At 45.0% G+C, this 15,297-nt stretch overlaps 6 non-coding genes across 6 annotated transcripts; all 6 read right to left on the bottom strand.

The window, feature by feature from the left end:
* Nucleotides 1-1,390: 1,390 nt before the first annotated feature.
* On the bottom strand, nucleotides 1,391-1,473 carry TRNAL-CAG (transfer RNA leucine (anticodon CAG)). Its single transcript has one exon. It is a non-coding gene; the product is annotated as a tRNA-Leu (tRNA).
* A 4,210-nt stretch (nucleotides 1,474-5,683) lies between these two features.
* Nucleotides 5,684-5,766, bottom strand: TRNAL-CAG (transfer RNA leucine (anticodon CAG)). The gene has a single exon. It is a non-coding gene; the product is annotated as a tRNA-Leu (tRNA).
* Nucleotides 5,767-7,776: 2,010 nt separating this feature from the next.
* TRNAL-CAG (transfer RNA leucine (anticodon CAG)) lies at nucleotides 7,777-7,859 on the bottom strand. Its single transcript has one exon. It is a non-coding gene; the product is annotated as a tRNA-Leu (tRNA).
* Nucleotides 7,860-9,866: 2,007 nt separating this feature from the next.
* Nucleotides 9,867-9,949, bottom strand: TRNAL-CAG (transfer RNA leucine (anticodon CAG)). Its single transcript has one exon. It is a non-coding gene; the product is annotated as a tRNA-Leu (tRNA).
* Nucleotides 9,950-11,960: 2,011 nt separating this feature from the next.
* On the bottom strand, nucleotides 11,961-12,043 carry TRNAL-CAG (transfer RNA leucine (anticodon CAG)). Its single transcript has one exon. It is a non-coding gene; the product is annotated as a tRNA-Leu (tRNA).
* Nucleotides 12,044-14,050: 2,007 nt separating this feature from the next.
* On the bottom strand, nucleotides 14,051-14,133 carry TRNAL-CAG (transfer RNA leucine (anticodon CAG)). The gene has a single exon. It is a non-coding gene; the product is annotated as a tRNA-Leu (tRNA).
* Between the last annotated feature and the right edge of the window lie 1,164 nt (nucleotides 14,134-15,297).

Here is a 15,297-nt window from a genome sequence, read left to right as displayed (position 1 = left end):
AATCTCCAAAAGGCATGTCAGAAGTGGGATTCGAACGCACGCCTCCAAAGGAGACTGTGGCCTAAACACAGCACCTTAGACCTCTCGGCCATCCTGACAGTATAGGCTTTTAAGAAATGAATAAAAGTTACTCAGAAACGTCTACCTCCATGCAAGCCTGAAATAATTTAAACCTTCAAACACAAGGTGCAACTTTATGCACAGGACAATAAACACAGAAGAACACATACGAAAGCACTTTATTTCACAGGTATACAGTTTTCATGCTTTTAGAACACCACATACCTCTCACCAGCTATTTAGGGTCCTGTATCCGACTCACAACATTTCCTTGCCTGCGACCTCTCTCTCTACACAAACAACTACAGCACAGGAAGTAGGAAGGCAATAGGTGGGGCAGTTTATGCAAATTTATGCTGCCAATGTGCCTTGCAGATTCATGCAGGATTTCTAGATCCTTGCTGGATACAAGAGAGAAGGACTTGTTCCAGATAAACTATCCCTAGCAGGGAAAGTCTGAGCACAGGCACTCTTTTGCTCTTTAGCCCCTGGCCTGGGACTCACCCTCACTTGCTGAGGCGTGAAATTCTGCATACCAACTTTGCACAGAAGGTATGTTTGTGGTTGTTTGGGGATGGGTGGGAGGTCAAGAGCAGGGAAAAGCAGGTGTCCTTCACTACTAGACTCCTCTTCTATGCCTCCCTGCCATTCACTCACTCTGTCTTTGTTTCATTCTCTCCTTCCACAACACTCCTTCTCACTCACTCGCTCTATCACTTGTATTTTTGCCCTTGCTCTGCATTCTATAGTGGAAACATCTCTTGAATGAAGCATCTGAAAATGACGTGACATAAAATTTAAAACCTCCTTATTGGAAACCTAAAACATCACAAGACTTAATGTAACCCATTTCTTTCATAAAAAAGATTTTTAAATTACCCCACAAAAGAAATATAAAACACCACGAGTGCTAGAAGAATATTACATTGACGTTAAAGATATAATAGGGCAAATGCATTTGCAGTTGAAACTGAAGTTTGGTACTTATTCAGATATTATTTACATTGCCAATTTTTAGCTGAGATTCTAAAGGAACTGAGAGAGATAATGGAATTCAAGTTTTGTCAGAAGTGGGATTCGAACCCACGCCTCCAGGAGAGACTGCGGCCTTACACAGCTCCTTAGACCACTTGGCCATCCTGACCCCATGCTGCTTTTTCATCTAAAGGGTGAGAAAGATATTAGGAACCAAAAAATGCACAGAGCTTAGGCCAATAGTGGCTAGAGCAAGAAAAAAACTCACTGCACTCTTCCAAGAAGACAATCCTATAAGCCACTGCGAGGGAAATGATCATATTTCTCAAGAAAAAAATTAGAGTAAACACAGGACTGTCAGAAGTGGGATTTGAACCCACGCCTCCAGAGGAGACTGCGACCTGAACGCAGCGCCTTAGACCACTCGGCCATCCTGACTTGCTTTCCCAGCATCTTCCAGAGGCCAGACAGCCATGCAGGTGAGGTACTGAAAAGGAATGCCCTCAATTTATTTATCCTATTATATGCACTTCCAACAGATCTTTGAACAATCTGTACAGAGCAGGACCTATGGAGAACTCTTTAGAAATTTGAGGCGAACAAAGAGAAAGTGCTATTCACCAGCCACTTGAACGGCTCAAAGCTGCTTTGAAATTGAGTCAATAGCCACCTCTTGGCTGGCTAAAGCAATTTCAACAAGGGATCTCAAAGTCACAACATAGCGTGGAGTATGCAAATTTAAGCAGCCCCTGATCAAAGCCCTAAGGAAATTGCTGTAAGTGTGCTGGTGTCCAGTTGTCTACCAGATGCATGGCATTCTTCCAAATTTGCAGGGCCCGTCTGGCCAGGGCATACAAGAGCATGACTCTTCCAGATGACCTCTTACATGGGTCCTATGCTCATTTGGTAAGGATTGCGCTTTGTCAGCAAGACGTTATAGAACCTAAATATATGAGAAACCCCATCTCTCTTGACAAGAGGAGAACGGAATAACGTGCCAGGTGAAGACCAACAGATGCAACTTCCATCAGATGTTAACCTGATAAAGGAGATTAAATCTCCAAAAGGCGGAGGAGCCAAGATGGCGGACGGACAGGACGTCTGAGCTCCCGGCTCCGCAGCCCGTCTGCTGTTTACATGACATCCTGATCTTTAATCCTGCCTACGGCGCGAGCAAATGTAACCACGAATGCGCTGATACTTCCCGCATTCCTCCGATGTTCCCGCCGGCTTTTTTGGTCGAGGATTCATAGAGTTTGCCGACTTTGGACTTTGCCCACGCATTCTGGCCCGACCACCACCGCCGGACACCGCTTATCACGTACGGTGAGACGACCTGGGGCTGGACCGGCGCCGGGGGAAATGTGACCGGACGTGGAGTGGGCGGCCTGGCGGAGCCTTCTTCGCGACGGAGAGAATTCCTGTACGATTGGGTCCGGGCTGGCGAATCTTCCTTTGTCCTCCTACCAGCGGTCAGAGCGGTGACCGTTTGAGAGCGCCCACCACCCGCATTGCAGCACAGCCGAGGGCTCTCCCATCGTGTGAGCCCCGTATAGCGAGCAGCAACTCCTCTTGCCCTCACTATTGTTCCTTCGTCCTATGGAGTCGCCCTCACCCCTCCGAGGTGGGCTGGCGGCGGAAATGGTGTCGGCGCCGGTCTGCTTCGCCGGAGAGGCGGAGGCCGCCATGTCCCTGACGCAGGCTTCACTGCCTGCTGTCGAGCTGGAGGGTGTCCCGGTGGCGCCTTTACATACAGTCGGCATGCTGCAGCAGGGAGCAGACCTGACCTATGGTGATATCCTTCTAGCCCTGGGGGACTTGCGGGCGACATGGTGCCAACGCACTCGAGAACTGGAGTGGAAGATCGATGCTGCTATGCCATCCAGGGAACTACTGCGGTTGTCTGACCCCCCAATGCCTCTCATTCCCTTTGAGGCGGATACAAATTGGCGACAGGGGGGTACTATGGATCGTCCTCTCCCTGGTTACAGTGTCGAGGGTTTGTCTAATGATCAAGTTGCAGATACAAAGCTCCCTTCCACTTTACAAGCTGAGACTCTGCCTCTGCGGGTGTTGCCGTGTCTGCCTCAACATCGCCGGAGTGTGTGCCGTTCGGTGGGGAAAACTGTGTTTGTCACTATCGATGTGGTGATGGTCTATGACTGGGAACTCTCGCTTCTTCTCCCTCTGCGTCTTCTTTGCCGTGAGCGGCCATCTTGCTCCTTTGTTCTGCCTGAGGTACACTCCCAGCGGCGGCCATGTTTGGTGGGGTCTCCGCGTTCAGGCCAGGGTTGATGTTGCCTCCCTTGATGATCCTGCTTGACCGCCTGGCATGACCCGGACTAGAATATTTGCTTATGTATCGGTTGTGCCGCATGTGTGTAAATTGCTACTGTTTACCGCGGGGGTGGATCTGTGGGGCCGCTCAGGATCGGGCCGGGGCTGGGCGATTTTCTTTAGTTTGCTGTACGTATTGGCGGGCGGGGACTAGGATGAGGCTGCTAATTATTTGCTTTGCTCGCACATTTGAAATGGAGTCTCCCCACCTGCCGCTTTGCTTGCTTCTTCAGTTGTGCTGATGATTTTCAGGGTGGGGGATGCTTAATGGGCTGTGGTGACCGGGAGTATGTAACATTTCCTCCTCCTGCCTTCTCTGGGAGTCGGAGACTGGGAGGTTATTTCCCACTCTCCGGACTCTCTTTCCTACTTGGGGTTCATTTGGGGCGACAGGCATGCCTATTGGGGGGGGGTGGGCCATGGCCTTCCGCTGGTATGCAGGGTGGGGGGATGGGATGTGTTCTATGTCTTCTTCGTCTCTATGGCCCTCTCTCTCTTTCTTTCTCCCTTCCTCTTTGGTTTCCTTTTCTTTTATGTTTCTTTGTTTCTTCGGGGTCGGGGTTCAGTGTTAGTAAGGAGCTTATTGTGTTTTATCATTCTGTGGTATAGTGTATGCTCTTCGTCCCTGGATGGTGGCCACCTGTCTCCTTACCAATGCCTTCCTATATAACGCTTCCTTCTGGGTGCTCCGTGAACGGTGATGTCTCTCCTGGTCAGTGATTAGCTTCGACTCTGTTCGAAGTACACTACGTTGTACTCGACAAAACCATAAAATTAAACCTTTTCTTATCCTGACATTATTGTTCTATGTTCTCCAATGTCATAGCGGCCGGCCCCGAGGGGGTTGTAGGCAGACGCTGTGTATTGTGCATCTATCGAAATAAAGGTTTTTAAAAAAAAAAAAAAAAAAAAAAAAAAAAAATCTCCAAAAGGCATGTCAGAAGTGGGATTCGAACGCACGCCTCCAAAGGAGACTGTGGCCTAAACACAGCACCTTAGACCTCTCGGCCATCCTGACAGTATAGGCTTTTAGGAAATGAATAAAAGTTACTCAGAAACGTCTACCTCCATGCAAGCCTGAAATAATTTAAACCTTCAAACACAAGGTGCAACTTTATGCACAGGACAATAAACACAGAAGAACACATACGAAAGCACTTTATTTCACAGGTATACAGTTTTCATGCTTTTAGAACACCACATACCTCTCACCAGCTATTTAGGGTCCTGTATCCGACTCACAACATTTCCTTGCCTGCGACCTCTCTCTCTACACAAACAACTACAGCACAGGAAGTAGGAAGGCAATAGGTGGGGCAGTTTATGCAAATTTATGCTGCCAATGTGCCTTGCAGATTCATGCAGGATTTCTAGATCCTTGCTGGATACAAGAGAGAAGGACTTGTTCCAGATAAACTATCCCTAGCAGGGAAAGTCTGAGCACAGGCACTCTTTTGCTCTTTAGCAACTGGCCTGGGACTCACCCTCACTTGCTGAGGCGTGAAGTTCTGCATACCAACTTTGCACAGAAGGTATGTTTGTGGTTGTTTGGGGATGGGTGGGAGGTCAAGAGCAGGGAAAAGCAGGTGTCCTTCACTACTAGACTCCTCTTCTATGCCTCCCTGCCATTCACTCACTCTGTCTTTGTTTCATTCTCTCCTTCCACAACACTCCTTCTCACTCACTCGCTCTATCACTTGTATTTTTGCCCTTGCTCTGCATTCTATAGTGGAAACAGCTCTTGAATGAAGCATCTGAAAATGACGTGACATAAAATTTAAACCCTCCTTATTGGAAACCTAAAACATCACAAGACTTAATGTAACCCATTTCTTTCATAAAAAAGATTTTTAAAGTACCCCACAAAACAAATATAAAACACCACGAGTGCTAGAAGAATATTACATTAACGTTAAAGATAGAATAGGGCAAATGCATTTGCAGTTGAAACTGAAGTTTGGTACTTATTCAGATATTATTTACATTGCCAATTTTTAGCTGAGATTCTAAAGGAACTGAGAGAGAAAATGGAATTCAAGTTTTGTCAGAAGTGGGATTCGAACCAACGCCTCCAGGAGAGACTGCGGCCTTAACGCAGCGCCTTAGACCACTCGGCCATCCTGACCCCATGCTGCTTTTTCATCTAAAGGGTGAGAAATATATTAGGAACCAAAAAATGCACAGAGCTTAGGCCAATAGTGGCTAGAGCAAGAAAACAACTCACTGCACTCTTCCAAGAAGACAATCCTATAAGCCACTGCGAGGGAAATGATCATATTTCTCAAGAAAAAAAGTAGAGTAAACACAGGACTGTCAGAAGTGGGATTTGAACCCACACCTCCAGAGGAGACTGCGACCTGAACGCAGCGCCTTAGACCACTCGGCCATCCTGACTTGCTTTCACAGCATCTTCCAGAAGGCCAGACAGCCATGCAGGTGAGGTACTGAAAAGGAATGCCCTCAATTTATTTATCCTATTATATGCACTTCCAACAGATCTTTGAACAATCTTTACAGAGCAGGACCTATGGAGAACTCTTTAGAACTTTGAGGCGAACAAAGAGAAAGTGCTATTCACCAGCCACTTGAACGGCTCAAAGCTGCTTTGAAATTGAGACAATAGCCACCTCTTGGCTGGCTAAAGCAATTTCAACAAGGGATCTCAAAGTCACAACATAGGGTGGAGTATGCAAATTTAAGCAGCCCCTGATCAAAGCCCTAAGGAAATTGCTGTAAGTGTGCTGGAGTCCAGTTGTCTACCAGATGCATGGCATTCTTCCAAATTTGCAGGGCCCGTCTGGCCAGGGCATACAAGAGCATGACTCTTCCAGATGACCTCTTACATGGGTCCTATGCTCATTTGGTAAGGATTGCGCTTTGTCAGCAAGACGTTATAGAACCTAAATATATGAGAAACCCCATCTCTCTTGACAAGAGGAGAACGGAATAACGTGCCAGGTGAAGACCAACAGATGCAACTTCCATCAGATGTTAACCTGATAAAGGAGATTAAATCTCCAAAAGGCATGTCAGAAGTGGGATTCGAACCCACGCCTCCAAAGGAGACTGTGGCTTAAACACAGCACCTTAGACCTCTCGGCCATCCTGACAGTATAGGCTTTTAAGAAATGAATAAAAGTTACTCAGAAACGTCTACCTCCATGCAAGCCTGAAATAATTTAAACCTTCAAACACAAGGTGCAACTTTATGCACAGGACAATAAACACAGAAGAACACATACGAAAGCACTTTATTTCACAGGTATACAGTTTTCATGCTTTTAGAACACCACATACCTCTCACCAGCTATTTAGGGTCCTGTATCCGACTCACAACATTTCCTTGCCTGCGACCTCTCTCTCTACACAAACAACTACAGCACAGGAAGTAGGAAGGCAATAGGTGGGGCAGTTTATGCAAATTTATGCTGCCAATGTGCCTTGCAGATTCATGCAGGATTTCTAGATCCTTGCTGGATACAAGAGAGTAGGCCTTGTTCCAGATAAACTATCCCTAGCAGGGAAAGTCTGAGCACAGGCACTCTTTTGCTCTTTAGCCCCTGGCCTGGGACTCACCCTCACTTGCTGAGGAGTGAAATTCTGCATACCAACTTTGCACAGAAGGTATGTTTGTGGTTGTTTGGGGATGGGTGGGAGGTCAAGAGCAGGGAAAAGCAGGTCTCCTTCACTACTAGACTCCTCTTCTATGCCTCCCTGCCGTTCACTCACTCTGTCTTTGTTTCATTCTCTCCTTCCACAACACTCCTTCTCACTCACTCGCTCTATCACTTGTATTTTTGCCCTTGCTCTGCATTCTATAGTGGAAACATCTCTTGAATGAAGCATCTGAAAATGACGTGACATAAAATTTAAAACCTCCTTATTGGAAACCTAAAACATCACAAGACTTAATGTAACCCATTTCTTTCATAAAAAAGATTTTTAAAGTACCCCACAAAAGAAATATAAAACACCACGAGTGCTAGAAGAATATTACATTAACGTTAAAGATAGAATAGGGCAAATACATTTGCAGTTGAAACTGAAGTTTGGTACTTATTCAGATATTATTTACATTGCCAATTTTTAGCTGAGATTCTAAAGGAACTGAGAGAGAAAATGGAATTCAAGTTTTGTCAGAAGTGGGATTCAAACCCACGCCTCCAGGAGAGACTGCGGCCTTTACGCAGCGTCTTAGACCACTCGGCCATCCTGACCCCATGCTGCTTTTTCATCTAAAGGGTGAGAAAGATATTAGGAACCAAAAAATGCACAGAGCTTAGGCCAATAGTGGCTAGAGCAAGAAAAAAACTCACTGCACTCTTCCAAGAAGACAATCCTACAAGCCACTGCGAGGGAAATGATCATATTTCTCATGAAAAAATCTTAGAGTAAACACAGGACTGTCAGAAGTGGGATTTGAACCCACGCCTCCAGAGGAGATTGCGACCTGAACGCAGCGCCTTAGACCACTCGGCCATCCTGACTTGCTCTCCCAGCATCTTCCAGAGGCCAGACATCCATGCAGGTGAGGTACTGAAAAGGAATGCCCTCAATTTATTTATCCTATTATATGCACTTCCAACAGATCTTTGAACAATCTGTACAGAGCAGGACCTATGGAGAACTCTTTAGAACTTTGAGGCGAACAAAGAGAAAGTGCTATTCACCAGCCACTTGAACGGCTCAAAGCTGCTTTGAAATTGAGACAATAGCCACCTCTTGGCTGGCTAAAGCATTTTCAACAAGGGATCTCAAAGTCACAACATAGGGTGGAGTATGCAAATTTAAGCAGCCCCTGATCAAAGCCCTAAGGAAATTGCTGTAAGTGTGCTGGAGTCCAGTTGTCTACCAGATGCATGGCATTCTTCCAAATTTGCAGGGCCCGTCTGGCCAGGGCATACAAGAGCATGACTCTTCCAGATGACCTCTTACATGGGTCCTATGCTCATTTGGTAAGGATTGCGCTTTGTCAGCAAGACGTTATAGAACCTAAATATATGAGAAACCCCATCTCTCTTGACAAGAGGAGAACGGAATAACGTGCCAGGTGAAGACCAACAGATGCAACTTCCATCAGATGTTAACCTGATAAAGGAGATTAAATCTCCAAAAGGCATGTCAGAAGTGGGATTCGAACCCACGCCTCCAAAGGAGACTGTGGCTTAAACACAGCACCTTAGACCTCTCGGCCATCCTGACAGTATAGGCTTTTAAGAAATGAATAAAAGTTACTCAGAAACGTCTACCTCCATGCAAGCCTGAAATAATTTAAACCTTCAAACACAAGGTGCAACTTTATGCACAGGACAATAAACACAGAAGAACACATACGAAAGCACTTTATTTCACAGGTATACAGTTTTCATGCTTTTAGAACACCACATACCTCTCACCAGCTATTTAGGGTCCTGTATCCGACTCACAACATTTCCTTGCCTGCGACCTCTCTCTCTACACAAACAACTACAGCACAGGAAGTAGGAAGGCAATAGGTGGGGCAGTTTATGCAAATTTATGCTGCCAATGTGCCTTGCAGATTCATGCAGGATTTCTAGATCCTTGCTGGATACAAGAGAGTAGGCCTTGTTCCAGATAAACTATCCCTAGCAGGGAAAGTCTGAGCACAGGCACTCTTTTGCTCTTTAGCCCCTGGCCTGGGACTCACCCTCACTTGCTGAGGCGTGAAATTCTGCATACCAACTTTGCACAGAAGGTATGTTTGTGGTTGTTTGGGGATGGGTGGGAGGTCAAGAGCAGGGAAAAGCAGGTCTCCTTCACTAGTAGACTCCTCTTCTATGCCTCCCTGCCGTTCACTCACTCTGTCTTTGTTTCATTCTCTCCTTCCACAACACTCCTTCTCACTCACTCGCTCTATCACTTGTATTTTTGCCCTTGCTCTGCATTCTATAGTGGAAACATCTCTTGAATGAAGCATCTGAAAATGACGTGACATAAAATTTAAAACCTCCTTATGGAAACCTAAAACATCACAAGACTTAATGTAACCCATTTCTTTCATAAAAAAGATTTTTAAAGTACCCCACAAAAGAAATATAAAACACCACGAGTGCTAGAAGAATATTACATTAACGTTAAAGATAGAATAGGGCAAATACATTTGCAGTTGAAACTGAAGTTTGGTACTTATTCAGATATTATTTACATTGCCAATTTTTAGCTGAGATTCTAAAGGAACTGAGAGAGAAAATGGAATTCAAGTTTTGTCAGAAGTGGGATTCGAACCCACGTCTCCAGGAGAGACTGCGGCCTTTACGCAGCGCCTTAGACCACTCGGCCATCCTGACCCCATGCTGCTTTTTCCTCTAAAGGGTGAGAAAGATATTAGGAACCAAAAAATGCACAGAGCTTAGGCCAATAGTGGCTAGAGCAAGAAAAAAACTCACTGCACTCTTCCAAGAAGACAATCCTATAAGCCAATGCGAGGGAAATGATCATATTTCTCAAGAAAAAAATTAGAGTAAACACAGGACTGTCAGGAGTGGGATTTGAACCCACGTCTCCAGAGGAGACTGCGACCTGAACGCAGCGCCTTAGACCACTCGGCCATCCTGACTTGCTTTCCCAGCATCTTCCAGAGGCCAGACAGCCATGCAGGTGAGGTACTGAAAAGGAATGCCCTCAATTTATTTATCCTATTATATGCACTTCCAACAGATCTTTGAACAATCTGTACAGAGCAGGACCTATGGAGAACTCTTTAGAACTTTGAGGCGAACAAAGAGAAAGTGCTATTCACCAGCCACTTGAACGGTTCAAAGCTGCTTTGAAATTGAGACAATAGCCACCTCTTGGCTGGCTAAAGCAATTTCAACAAGGGATCTCAAAGTCACAACATAGGGTGGAGTATGCAAATTTAAGCAGCCCCTGATCAAAGCCCTAAGGAAATTGCTGTAAGTGTGCTGGAGTCCAGTCAGTTGTCTACCAGATGCATGGCATTCTTCCAAATTTGCAGGGCCCGTCTTGCCAGGGCATACAAGAGCATGACTCTTCCAGATGACCTCTTACATGGGTCCTATGCTCATTTGGTAAGGATTGCGCTTTGTCAGCAAGACGTTATAGAACCTAAATATATGAGAAACCCCATCTCTCTTGACAAGAGGAGAACGGAATAACGTGCCAGGTGAAGACCAACAGATGCAACTTCCATCAGATGTTAACCTGATAAAGGAGATTAAATCTCCAAAAGGTATGTCAGAAGTGGGATTCGAACCCACGCCTCCAAAGGTGACTGTGGCTTAAACACAGCACCTTAGACCTCTCGGCCATCCTGACAGTATAGGCTTTTAAGAAATGAATAAAAGTTACTCAGAAACGTCTACCTCCATGCAAGCCTGAAATAATTTAAACCTTCAAACACAAGGTGCAACTTTATGCACAGGACAATAAACACAGAAGAACACACACGAAAGCACTTTATTTCACAGGTATACAGTTTTCATGCTTTTAGAACACCACATACCTCTCACCAGCTATTTAGGGTCCTGTATCCGACTCACAACATTTCCTTGCCTGCGACCTCTCTCTCTACACAAACAACTACAGCACAGGAAGTAGGAAGGCAATAGGTGGGGCAGTTTATGCAAATTTATGCTGCCAATGTGCCTTGCAGATTCATGCAGGATTTCTTGATCCTTGCTGGATACAAGAGAGTAGGCCTTGTTCCAGATAAACTATCCCTAGCAGGGAAAGTCTGAGCACAGGCACTCTTTTGCTCTTTAGCCCCTGGCCTGGGACTCACCCTCACTTGCTGAGGCGTGAAATTCTGCATACCAACTTTGCACAGAAGGTATGTTTGTGGTTGTTTGGGGATGGGTGGGAGGTCAAGAGCAGGGAAAAGCAGGTCTCCTTCACTACTAGACTCCTCTTCTATGCCTCCCTGCCATTCACTCACTCTGTCTTTGTTTCATTCTCTCCTTCCACAACACTCCTTCTCACTCACTCGCTCTATCACTTGTATTTTTGCCCTTGCTCTGCATTCTATAGTGGAAACATCTCTTGAATGAAGCATCTGAAAATGACGTGACATAAAATTTAACACCTCCTTATTGGAAACCTAAAACATCACAAGACTTAATGTAACCCATTTCTTTCATAAAAAAGATTTTTAAAGTACCCCACAAAACAAATATAAAACACCACGAGTGCTAGAAGAATATTACATTAACGTTAAAGATAGAATAGGGCAAATGCATTTGCAGTTGAAACTGAAGTTTGGTACTTATTCAGATATTATTTACATTGCCAATTTTTAGCTGAGATTCTAAAGGAACTGAGAGAGAAAATGGAAATCAAGTTTTGTCAGAAGTGGGATTCGAACCCACGCCTCCAGGAGAGACTGCGGCCTTACACAGCGCCTTAGACCACTCGGCCATCCTGACCCCATGCTACTTTTTCATCTAAAGGGTGAGAAAGATATTAGGAACCAAAAAATGCACAGAGCTTAGGCCAATAGTGGCTAGAGCAAGAAAAAAACTCACTGCACTCTTCCAAGAAGACAATCCTATAAGCCACTGCGAGGGAAATGATCATATTTCTCAAGAAAAAAATTAGAGTAAACACAGGGCTGTCAGAAGTGGGATTTGAACCCACGCCTCCAGAGGAGACTGCGACCTGAACGCAGCACCTTAGACCACTCGGCCATCCTGACTTGCTTTCCCAGCATCTTCCAGAGGCCAGACAGCCATGCAGGTGAGGTATTGAAAAGGAATGCCCTCAATTTATTTATCCTATTATATGCACTTCCAACAGATCTTTGAACAATCTGTACAGAGCAGGACCTATGGAGAACTCTTTAGAACTTTGAGGCGAACAAAGAGAAAGTGCTATTCACCAGCCACTTGAACGGCTCAAAGCTGCTTTGAAATTGAGACAATAGCCACCTCTTGGCTGGCTAAAGCAATTTCAACAAGGGATCTCAAAGTCACAACATAGGGTGGAGTATGCAAATTTAAGCAGCCCCTGATCAAAGCCCTAAGGAAATTGCTGTAAGTGTGCTGGAGTCCAGTTGTCTACCAGATGCATGGCATTCTTCCAAATTTGCAGGGCCCGTCTGGCCAGGGCATACAAGAGCATGACTCTTCCAGATGACCTCATACATGGGTCCTATGCTCATTTGGTAAGGATTGCGCTTTGTCAGCGAGAAGTTATAGAACCTAAATATATGAGAAACCCCATCTCTCTTGACAAGAGGAGAACGGAATAACGTGCCAGGTGAAGACCAACAGATGCAACTTCCATCAGATGTTAACCTGATAAAGGAGATTAAATCTCCAAAAGGCATGTCAGAAGTGGGATTCGAACGCACGCCTCCAAAGGAGACTGTGGCCTAAACACAGCACCTTAGACCTCTCGGCCATCCTGACAGTATAGGCTTTTAAGAAATGAATAAAAGTTACTCAGAAACGTCTACCTCCATGCAAGCCTGAAATAATTTAAACCTTCAAACACAAGGTGCAACTTTATGCACAGGACAATAAACACAGAAGAACACATACGAAAGCACTTTATTTCACAGGTATACAGTTTTCATGCTTTTAGAACACCACATACCTCTCACCAGCTATTTAGGGTCCTGTATCCGACTCACAACATTTCCTTGCCTGCGACCTCTCTCTCTACACAAACAACTACAGCACAGGAAGTAGGAAGGCAATAGGTGGGGCAGTTTATGCAAATTTATGCTGCCAATGTGCCTTGCAGATTCATGCAGGATTTCTAGATCCTTGCTGGATACAAGAGAGAAGGACTTGTTCCAGATAAACTATCCCTAGCAGGGAAAGTCTGAGCACAGGCACTCTTTTGCTCTTTAGCCCCTGGCCTGGGACTCACCCTCACTTGCTGAGGCGTGAAATTCTGCATACCAACTTTGCACAGAAGGTATGTTTGTGGTTGTTTGGGGATGGGTGGGAGGTCAAGAGCAGGGAAAAGCAGGTGTCCTTCACTACTAGACTCCTCTTCTATGCCTCCCTGCCATTCACTCACTCTGTCTTTGTTTCATTCTCTCCTTCCACAACACTCCTTCTCACTCACTCGCTCTATCACTTGTATTTTTGCCCTTGCTCTGCATTCTATAGTGGAAACATCTCTTGAATGAAGCATCTGAAAATGACGTGACATAAAATTTAAAACCTCCTTATTGGAAACCTAAAACATCACAAGACTTAATGTAACCCATTTCTTTCATAAAAAAGATTTTTAAATTACCCCACAAAAGAAATATAAAACACCACGAGTGCTAGAAGAATATTACATTGACGTTAAAGATATAATAGGGCAAATGCATTTGCAGTTGAAACTGAAGTTTGGTACTTATTCAGATATTATTTACATTGCCAATTTTTAGCTGAGATTCTAAAGGAACTGAGAGAGATAATGGAATTCAAGTTTTGTCAGAAGTGGGATTCGAACCCACGCCTCCAGGAGAGACTGCGGCCTTACACAGCTCCTTAGACCACTTGGCCATCCTGACCCCATGCTGCTTTTTCATCTAAAGGGTGAGAAAGATATTAGGAACCAAAAAATGCACAGAGCTTAGGCCAATAGTGGCTAGAGCAAGAAAAAAACTCACTGCACTCTTCCAAGAAGACAATCCTATAAGCCACTGCGAGGGAAATGATCATATTTCTCATGAAAAAAATTAGAGTAAACACAGGACTGTCAGAAGTGGGATTTGAACCCACGCCTCCAGAGGAGACTGCGACCTGAACACAGCGCCTTAGACCACTCGGCCATCCTGACTTGCTTTCCCAGCATCTTCCAGAGGCCAGACAGCCATGCAGGTGAGGTACTGAAAAGGAATGCCCTCAATTTATTTATCCTATTATATGCACTTCCAACAGATCTTTGAACAATCTGTACAGAGCAGGACCTATGGAGAACTCTTTAGAAATTTGAGGCGAACAAAGAGAAAGTGCTATTCACCAGCCACTTGAACGGCTCAAAGCTGCTTTGAAATTGAGTCAATAGCCACCTCTTGGCTGGCTAAAGCAATTTCAACAAGGGATCTCAAAGTCACAACATAGCGTGGAGTATGCAAATTTAAGCAGCCCCTGATCAAAGCCCTAAGGAAATTGCTGTAAGTGTGCTGGTGTCCAGTTGTCTACCAGATGCATGGCATTCTTCCAAATTTGCAGGGCCCGTCTGGCCAGGGCATACAAGAGCATGACTCTTCCAGATGACCTCTTACATGGGTCCTATGCTCATTTGGTAAGGATTGCGCTTTGTCAGCAAGACGTTATAGAACCTAAATATATGAGAAACCCCATCTCTCTTGACAAGAGGAGAACGGAATAACGTGCCAGGTGAAGACCAACAGATGCAACTTCCATCAGATGTTAACCTGATAAAGGAGATTAAATCTCCAAAAGGCATGTCAGAAGTGGGATTCGAACGCACGCCTCCAAAGGAGACTGTGGCCTAAACACAGCACCTTAGACCTCTCGGCCATCCTGACAGTATAGGCTTTTAGGAAATGAATAAAAGTTACTCAGAAACGTCTACCTCCATGCAAGCCTGAAATAATTTAAACCTTCAAACACAAGGTGCAACTTTATGCACAGGACAATAAACACAGAAGAACACATACGAAAGCACTTTATTTCACAGGTATACAGTTTTCATGCTTTTAGAACACCACATACCTCTCACCAGCTATTTAGGGTCCTGTATCCGACTCACAACATTTCCTTGCCTGCGACCTCTCTCTCTACACAAACAACTACAGCACAGGAAGTAGGAAGGCAATAGGTGGGGCAGTTTATGCAAATTTATGCTGCCAATGTGCCTTGCAGATTCATGCAGGATTTCTAGATCCTTGCTGGATACAAGAGAGAAGGACTTGTTCCAGATAAACTATCCCTAGCAGGGAAAGTCTGAGCACAGGCACTCTTTTGCTCTTTAGCA

The sequence above is a fragment of the Triturus cristatus genome, unplaced genomic scaffold, assembly GCF_964204655.1.
Source record: "Triturus cristatus unplaced genomic scaffold, aTriCri1.1 SCAFFOLD_262, whole genome shotgun sequence".
Classification (NCBI taxonomy): Eukaryota; Metazoa; Chordata; class Amphibia; order Caudata; family Salamandridae; genus Triturus; species Triturus cristatus.
The sequence above is the reverse complement of the archived record's forward strand: the minus strand, read 5'-3'. Positions and strand labels throughout refer to the sequence as shown.